Source organism: Glandiceps talaboti, chromosome 6, assembly GCF_964340395.1.
Source record: "Glandiceps talaboti chromosome 6, keGlaTala1.1, whole genome shotgun sequence".
Taxonomy (NCBI): Eukaryota; Metazoa; Hemichordata; class Enteropneusta; family Spengelidae; genus Glandiceps; species Glandiceps talaboti.
In genome coordinates, this window is record NC_135554.1 from 3972975 (window position 1) to 3983754 (window position 10780).

A 10780-nucleotide genomic window follows, 5' to 3' on the forward strand; every position below is an offset into this window, starting at 1 on the left:
AGTTTACTATATATCTGCAATAGTAATGCCACTATACCAATGTTACGGACACTACTTGGCCCATTTTTATGTGTCATGCGAAACTCATTTAAAACTCACATTTACTTTAGCTTGAAATATTACCTTAAAGGCTATGAATAACGTAAAATTGCCTTAATAGAGCCAAAACACTATGACCTCCATATCTGCCAGGGGGATACCCCCTAGGACTTCTGCGCCCCAGAGGTCACATACAGACAACCAACGAACAATCAGATGCACCAATCTTTTACTGTCACGATATTAAACATTTCTTAAACATTTTAACACTATGTATAAAGCTTCACTGCTAATTTTAGATGCTGTCTTTTAAAGATGTGAAATTATTGCCAGGATAGTCTAAAAATTGCCTTAGAAGACTCTTAAAGTAAAGAAACTTTCCAACTCTCCCCCTACCAATAATGCAACCAGCAGATGTACTGATCTTTACTATAATGGTGCAATTAGCTTTTTTAAGGACACATTTTAACCATCTACATATATATAGAATCGTTTCTGATACTTGATGGTGCTGTCTAGTAAAGCTTGAAGGTTATTGTCCAATGGGCTCTAAATTGTCTCCCTCCCCCAGGTGTACATATTCCAAGCATAAGCTTTTTCCTCCTACATTTTACTGTCAAGATGCTACTGAATTCCTTTTTGAATATGTTTCCCCTGTGTAATCGCTAATTTAGTATGATACTATCTAAGACTTATAGTTAGTATTTGTCAAGCAGTCCACTCTGAGTCACGATCAAATACCTGTCATGTAAATATGAGAGAGAGATATATATATATATATATATATATATATATATATATATATATATATATATTAGCTCTGCCGCTGCGGTATAGAGCACTGTCTTAGCAGATTGATACTCACCGAGTTATATATATATATATATATATATATATATATATATATGTTGAGGGTAGAAGAAAATCAAGTCGGGTTTTTCGTCTCTACAAGCCTGTTTCGTGAGTAAATCACTCGTCAGGAGATGTTGATGTACATCAACATCTCCTGACGAGTGATTTACTCACGAAACAGGCTTGTAGAGACAAAAAACCCGACTTGATTTTCTTCTACCCTCAACATATACTCCGCTCTGCGTGCAGACGTATCGAGCACTGTACTACGGACAAATCTTACCACTGACTTCATATATATATATATATATATATATATATATATATATATATATATATATATATATATATATATATATATATATATATATATATATATATATATATATATATATATATATATATATATATATATATAACTCGGTGAGTATCAAACTGCTAAGACAGTGCTCTTTACCGCAGTGGCAGAGCAATATAGTTTTGGTAGTTCTGGAACTCTTTCTTGGTTGTAACTCGGAGTTTCACGCATAGTGCGATCATCTGATATATATAAATATATATATATATATATATATATATATATATATATATATATATATATATATATATATATATATATATATATATATATATATATATATATATAGGGTGGGGTCATTATGTTTAAGAATTAAGTGATAGGGGGTCAACCTGTTTTCGGATTTATATTGTAATTAGTTTTTTAAAAAAAGCAATCCTAATCAGCCTGGTAAGAATAACTAACACTACTTCAAGCTGGTTTACAGGTACGACCATCAAGTGAAACACACACACACATACACACACACACACAGACACACACACACACACACACACACATTTTATTTCATTCTCCAATATTATTGTTTCTTGTCAATGATAAATGCAAATATATGAGATTTGACTTAAAAATTATATTTTCTGTAACATTTCTGAATACACTACAACGACAGAAGACGCAAATCAATAGAAGGGCGTATGTGAATATCAACTAATCCTTACAGACTTCATCCAGATGATGTTGTCGACACGATCGGAGATCAAAATAAAATGATTTCTTTTATTCGCTTCCCAGCATGCAGATCGATACAAGGCGATAGCTGAGAAATGTCAGAATTTACATTTGTCAGAGATATAGTGATATTTCAAACAATTATAGCGTGATCCAGATACTCATATTACAGTCTGCTGTATTGCATCAGTACAGTAAACAAGTTTAAACATCTGTAACACGCCAAAATATGTCAATTACGATTCTCGATTTTTTCCTTGACCGAGTATTATTTGAACTCAGCAAGGAAGGCATTAAGCCTTTAAAAATCTGTACAATTCTACACGTATGTATCTCACGTTATATACAAAGTTTAGTACGACTGTAACTGATCATATGGTCATTAATTCTAACAGTGTGACTTGTACGTACTTATTTACAGTAATTGGAAACGAAAACGGATTGAATTTCCGGTTAGACTAGTAGCTCAGCGGTCTTCCTCAAACAATATATATCAGTTACATTGTTTCTGTGAAATAAATTAATCTTGATTCCGTGAAAGTCATGTGATGGGAAAGAGTGGGATTGATTACGTAGACGGCTACTATTAAAAGTCAATTTATTTGCCACAACATTCGATTAAACTTTGCTGCCAGCCATAAATTTACAATTCTGTTATTTCACGAAGCGGAAGGAAGTCGATTCCCCATACTTCAATGTAAGAAAGTACCGTCATATATATGACTGGATAAAATGATGTACGTTTAACTTCAATGATTGATAGACGTGCGTTTTTATACATTTCTGTTTAGAGAGTTGGTTGGGTGGTTAATGAGGAATTATAACCGGAAGGACTGTTATCATTTAATAATAATTGCAGTTTCGATGAAAACATACTTTATTTGTAATCAAAACGGTTTGCCAAGATGATAAACGATTATGTCATACGAAAATCTAATCTACATATATCTATCATATGTAGTTGAATTTAAATCTTTAAATAAAATGTCGGACGTGAATATTAGCGGTATATGCCACCTGGGTTTATCTTGTAGGACAGTTTGGTTTCAAGTATATCAACTTGATAGATCTAGACCGTATGTGTCTAAAAAGATACACCTTAATCTTTATAGTTCGTCGTATACACAAAGATCTACTGAAAGTTTAGTTCATTCTGTTTGTCTTTAGTTAACATTTGGAGGATTTTATATGCCATATGGAATGCCTCAATATACATTACTATATGACAGATTACAGCGTCTTCAAAATTGAATGACATAGCATTCAACAAAATAATCAATCAATCGATCAATCAATCAATCAATCAATCAAACAATCAATCAATCAATCAATCAATCAATTGCATGCACACTGTGATATGCATCGATGTTAACATTATACTGAATAGCAAATCGAAAGTTTTGTAACATTTTCACGTAAGCATATAAACTCAGATTGTGCCACGTTAACTGACTTTAATCAGTTTACACTCACACAAACACAAAAGTGTGTAACATGTGGTATTCCTTATTATTGAAAACAAATTCCATACTTTTAAGTAATGCTAATGTAATGTTTATGTAACTGTAATGTAACTACAACATTGTCGGATCACAGTCCAGTAAGGGAGCAATCATTATTTATGACTGGGGGGCGTGGAACTGTAATTCCACATACTTAGGAGAGTTCATTGTCTGTCTGTCAGCATGTATGTACATTTATTGATACCTATCATGAATTACGTCACCGATCGTTTATAAGTTATATCCAAATACCAGGTTTGAGTTCAGTCAATTACAAGTGATGGTTAAGTATATACATCTGTAGAATACTAGTGAGTACCTTTTAAAATGTAGAAAAAGTACATCCGAAAAAATATACTGTCTTGTGCCCCTTTAATGATTGTCTATTCCGTGGGTGCCATGTTTACCTTGAGAGACAGAGCTTTCCCCATCTGTGGGACAACTAACTCAGTCTCTAACCATGAAACTGAAAAGCAATAACAATGTGGCACATTTAAAACGATCGAGATATGAAAACATATGTTTTTAAACAACACTATCATATACCTATGATTCATGTCCCTATGTATTGCTATGGAGAAATCGCGAGCTCTACCTGGGCAGTAATTTTTCCATATCACGGACCGGCACACATTGCCCAAATAAGGCCAGGTGCGAGAATTCTGGACTACTTTCTTTCCTGTTGCTATGCGCGTTGCTATGTGTACGTATGTGGCTATCATGGCGGAAGCCGACGATATTCAACAGTGGCTCCAGGAAATTCTTCCCAAAATCTTAAACAATATTCTTGGCAATTGTGGCGAAGTTACATAAAATATTGGTAATGAAGCTTTGGATTCGATCAAATAGTGAAGCCGACGACAGATGATCCGCTTCGTACGATTATGAACAGCTGTAACAAACGCCTAGAACAAGCTTTAGAACGACAGTGAGCGACTGAAGTATAGTATTTTTCCAATTTGTGATTATTGACGATTATAATAGTGTTACAAAGACCTGTTTCACGCCCAGTTTCACGATGTTTTTGATTACATTTTTTTGTTGGTCGATCGTAGCATGCATGCCGTTCATTAAGGCAGATACTCATTGCATACAACGTCATTTTTCCAAAACATTTGTTGCCTAGTCAAATTATCATAAATTTTATTAAATGCCAAAACTCGTTAACAGTATTTTGTGTTGCATGTTGTCCGGTTTTTTTGTGTGTGTTTGTGTGTTTCGTGTTACTCGAATGATTCGTGTACATGCACATGGTGCAAGGAGTTCGAGAGAAAATACCGAAATTAATCCACCAGGCTTTACATGTGATGAGGTTTTAGCATACGTCGAGATTTACAACGAACGGCGATTTATTTTCAGTATAATAATCTGTCTCTTAAAATTAATGTCCAGAGTATTGATTGCAAATGTATTTTAGCACTTCAAGAGGTATATTATAACCTTTTCTAAAGGAGGACCCGTAAGCCATACGACCGAGGTCCGCAAAACCCATATCCATATCCGGGCCGTAAAGATTATTATAAACTGTAATGATTTAAATATCAATAATATTATTTAAATTATTATATTATAAGCGTGTTTTATTTTACTAGTTTAAATGTACGTTTCCAGTGTTTTTAATTGTTAATTGTTATTGTTCATGATCAGCGATGTTGAATATTTGAATAATAGAAAGAGCGCCAATGAAAATAATTACATTTTATATGTAAAATCTAAAGAGACATTCGTTAACAGACGACATACGCATAACTGTAAATGTAGTAGCATTTTTGGTGTAGTGGCATTTTCTTCCTCAAAGCAGTAATCGTCGGCTTTAAGAAGACATCAAAAGAACTGCTTTGACAAACTGGAAAATAGCTATAGAAAATAATGAGTTGTTGGTTACCAGCTTACTAAACACTGGCAGGTAAACCATGTCATTATATATCCATCCCATTCAGTATTATCGACATTTCTGTAAGACCGACTGGAAATAATTAAATGTCACATTGATGTAGAATATCGTTGGAGCCACCCCCCACCCCACCCCCCACCCCCGCTCTCGGTTTGTCATGATAAACTTGTTTACTACAGAAATGTATATAAACTCAATTCAATATATGAAATTGATGAAGGTACGTATACCTTGTAATTACAATAAATTACTGATTATACGTACTAAAAGCGAAACAACACAGTCTACTATGAATTATATCCAACCCAGCGTCTAACATCAATACTATATTTAACTACAGTAATACGTTAATTGGTGTATGTAACACATATATATGACATCGGTTCCTATTGAATTTAGATCATATATGGTACACATACAGACTAAGTTGAATTTAGATCATACATAGTACACATATAGACTAAGTTGAATTTAGATCTTGTAGATCGAGGCTTGACTAAATGATGAATCATGGTATGTACTCGTCTATGAGTTTTGCCGTCACGTGATCATCACGTCACGTGACATCGGATTGTAGTACAGTAGTAGTAGTAGTAGTAGTAGTAGTAGTAGTAGTAGTAGTAGTAGTAGTATCAGTAAATTATATAAAGTATTTCTCAACCAAACTACTTGAATTGATATTTTTCTCTATTCCAAACATTGACGTGGATATTCAACGACAAAGTACACGATGACAATACTTCTCATGTTAACATACTTATAGTGTACATAGTACATCAAGATTATCGTATAACAATACGCTGGTGTGCGTTAATTAGGTCAATGAAAAATATTGGCCAAGCGGATATGAGATCATTGAAGATGAACATTTATTTTATTCAAAAATCGTGAAATGTCAAGGTGTACGTCATTTCCGTTGTAATTATACCTGATGTTTTGTATTATGCTGCCTTCTCTTGTGAAAAAAACAACCAAATTTACTGTCAGCATGCATATCATTTGGCAGCAATTATACGAATTACGTGTATTTATTATAGTAACAAAGAAACGCCTACTATCTGATCTTTCTCATGTATCCCTTAGTAAGGAAATTGTGTGAAAGTCTTGATGGTGATACATATTCCCTCATTCATAGTCTGGAATAATTCCATCGGGTTGATGTGTACACCAGAAAATTCAACGGAAATCGTGTATCCCTTCTTTATAAACCATGATGCAATATATTGAACTTATTAATTTAGTTTTTATAATGGGAGGGTGACCATTATTCTTTTAACGTGTATTTATGGTTTATCATGTGCGCGTGCGTGCGTGCGTGCGCGCGCGCGCGCGCGTGTGTGTGTGTGTGTGTGTGTGGATAGATATATAGTCGACTAGATGAATGGATCGATTTATTGACAGATATTTGTACTTGTAACATGAAGAGTATATATTAAAACGAAAAATGTTACTGTATATTAGATATCGTGACTATAGGATTACTGTATTGTGTTGTATATTATATATCGTGACCATAGGATTACTGTATTGTGTTGTATATTATATATCGTGACTATAGGATTACTGTATTGTGTTGTATTCTCGGCTGCCTTGTAATTAAGAGCGGTCATTAGAGAAATAAAGTAATCGCCTCAACACTTATAGATATCGGAAATTAATGAGATTTGACAGGAAGACAGAACACGAATAAAGTGTGTTTCTAGCTATATATATATATATATATATATATATATATATATATATATATATATATATATATATATATATATATATATATATATGGGACATAATAATGCAATTGGGGCATTCGTCATTCTAGTTCATCATTAGGCTGGGTCAGAATTTACGGTAGGGGGCCTGGGGAGAAATTGGGGGCCATGAAAAAAATTGAGACTTCAAAGGGGGGCTCCGAAAATTCTGATGGTCTGAACCAAATTAAACCCAAGGAGTGGTCGTTTACCGAGTAAATTAAAAAGTTTCTCGCGGCTTCGCAGCAATAACTCCTAAAACCAAGATTCTCTCTCTCTCTCTCTCTCTCTCTCTCTCTCTCTCTCTCTCTCTCTCTCTCTCTCTCTCTCTCTCTCTCTCTCTCTCTCTCTCTCTCTCTCTCTCTCTCTCTCTCTCTCTCTCTCTCTCTCTCTCTCTCTCTCTCTCGACCTTTTAAACAGTCAAACTTGATGACATTTTTTTTTTTTTTTTGGGGGGGGGGGGGGGCTGCGAGAAACATTTTGACCAAAATAATTTCTCCAACCGGCCCCCGCGGTAAATTCTGATCCCAGCCTTATCAGAGGACTTGGAATGAGATGAAATTAATTGCGGGGGTGGGGTGGGGGCGTTCTACTTACTTAGGAAGTGGGTCATAGGTAAAGTTCACTAATAGGGAAACGATTTCAATGCTACATACATACATACACTGAGTGACACAGTATCAAACGCTTGGCATCACGTGTTAGGGTACAGTTACAGTTGTCTGACATTGTACCTGTGTGAAAAACTCTAATATAAAAGTGGTTATTTCCCGAGATTATTCGACACTCGAAATATTTGCAGAGTAACGACCCCACCCAACCCCACTCCCGCAATTCATTTTATCTCAATCCAAGTCCTCTAATAAGGCAAACATATGAAACATTCCGAATTTTTTACATATAGAAATTATCGTGACGTTATAAATCTATCATTGCTGTCGAAAAAAATGTAGGAATGAACCTATAAATAGATGTAGGCCTACTGTATCTATAACAACAGAAAATCTGGGTTTTTTCCAAGCTGTAGCTGAGGTTTTCCTTGATAGTCAATGAAAACGATAATTATTACTTCAAATGTTACTTGTCATATACTATATCATAGCTGTTATAGAGGGCAGTGTCGTTGTCTGGATACTAGTATTTAGAGGCAAAGTCTGGAATTATGATACAAAGCGCCGCCATTCTACTTACTTAGGAAGTGGATCAAAGGCAAAGTTCAACTAGGAGGGAAACGCATTTATTGGCATTCATAATCACAAGATATGTTAAACAAATGACAACACGAACCCACTATGATCTAAAGCAAATATTAGTTCTAAATTATATAAAACAAAAATACCAAACAGCCTGTCTTTGTTTTACACAAGATACGTTCGCTGATCGAGGAACACCCCAGTGAACAACGCCCTCTTGCGGCGCAAGTTTTTTTTTATTACAATTAATTTCTACGGAAGCGTATTAGTGCCAATTGCAAGTTGTAAGGAAAACAATAAAATTTAAAATCTCGTAATTACGAGATTTCAATTCGTAATTACGACTTTTTTGTTTTTTTCCTTACAACTTGGCACTAATACGCTTCCGTAAATTTCAGATAGGTTCATGTTTTATTTTTTCTTCCGTAGGAAGAGATGTATTAGGGGGTGAAAGTCTGTGTCTGTCTGTGTATGTCTGTCTGTCTGTCTGTCTGTCTGTCTGTGTGTCTGTCTAGTCATCCAAAACGGCTGGCTCAATTCAAACGAAATTTGGCACAAGTGTTCCATTGAGTAATGGCAAGACCTGATTAAGTTTTGGTAAATCCATGAATATTAATGAGCAATTTGCGTAATTAATTAGTCTGGTCGCACAGGCCCTTCGTTTCGAAAGTGCGCCACCAACGTCGATGTAAGGTAAACCAGGAAGCTACTGTACGGATATACATGCTGTTGTTCTACACTGAGAAAGACTCTGTTTTCAGGGGTTTCAAGTGTTTGTATTGATATTTTTGTTGAATATATAGAATATTACATCATAGCAAGGAGGTGAGCACTGAAAATAACATCATCTGTAAGCTTTATTGCAAAAATATACAGTCACGATCGTCTGCTCACTTCACACCTTTCATGCATGTATATGATTTGGAGCAGACAGTGCGTCTGTCTATCTCGATCAAAACAAGAATGTGTACACTTTACCCAGGGACAAAGTAGGGCAATAATACCTTATCACTTCACTGTATTAAAGTTGTTCAACTGTTATGATGCGTACCATGAAGTATGTAAACTTTCTGATGCATATTAGCAATGTTGTGTGGGTTTCAATTTCGTTTATTATTTGCCGTGGAAACGGGGGGGGGGTTATATCCTGGGTATATGTAGGAGATCATGAAAGCCGAGTGCAGTCGAGGATGGCAAGCTTTCCTGGCATTTGAACAACGTCTTTGACAACTAACTTTCACTGGTACTTGAAAAAATCATATGTAGAGCTAAATTTCTTACATAAATCATGAAATTGTAAGACTATCCTTTCGGAAGGCATTCAGTTTAAATCTGGTTATTTGTGGATTTCATAGTCACGAGTACGTCCACGAGTACTACATGAATATCTTGGTGCTACATTTTCGTTTCCGTTACCCAATGTAGACTAGTTGAAGTGGTGAAACTATTATTATTATTATTATTATTATTATTATTATTATTATTATTATTATTATTATTATTATTATTATTATTATTATTATTGTCAACAGACAACCAAACAGATGCATTAACCGGGATGTAACTCAAGGCAATGTCAAGATTTTTAATGTAATCTGTACCTGTTGAAGGAGGACGGTAGAAGGCACCCACGTATAATGGTGTTACTCCTTTGACGTTAATACTGGCCCAAATACACTCACAGTCAGTTGTCAGATCTGTTACCTCACTGGCTATCAGATTATCTTTCACTGCAATAAATACCCCTCCATGAGTGTCACCATTTCCTCTGTCTTTTCTGAAAACCTGATAGTTTGTTGGGAAAATTTCTCCAGTTGTGATTGAGCTATTCAGCCAGGATTCAGTGCCAGTTACGACATCTGGTTCTACAGTCTCTATGAGAACTTGGAACTAATGTAACTTTACTCTTACACTCTGACAGTTAACGTTCAAAAACTTGGTAGGTTTTGCCTTGAGTTTCTGCTTTGCTTTACTCTTGTTATTCTGAGCACGATTTGTTAATGTTTTTGGTGTAGATGTCGGATACTGTATGCTTCTGGGGTTTATGTCTTCCATATTATTGACATTCAGACTTGAATTTGTAGATACAGTTAGTGATTCAAAAGAATTGGATAAGTCGAGAGAACTGTGAATTGCTAAAGATGGAAAATTGGGCATACCACAGGTATCACATATCCATACATATGACTCGTGATCTTGTAGAGCTTCGAAGGCGTCGTCATCCATGTTAATGCACTCCTTATATGGTGCCAACATTCACAATTTTCACATTCAATAGCTTGTTGTTTCCACTTTACTGCCTTACTGCAGACACCACAAGGTATTTAGGTTTATATGGACCTGGATTGATGTTGACATCACCTGATAAAAGGAGTAAAATGCTGAAATAGACAGAAATATTCATTGATTTAATAGCACAGTTATACTTGTAACGAATAGACAAGGATCTAGATACATGGAACAAACTCACCGGATTGTCTTTAATACTGTAGTTGAATAATGCTGCTGTATCTGAATCGGAG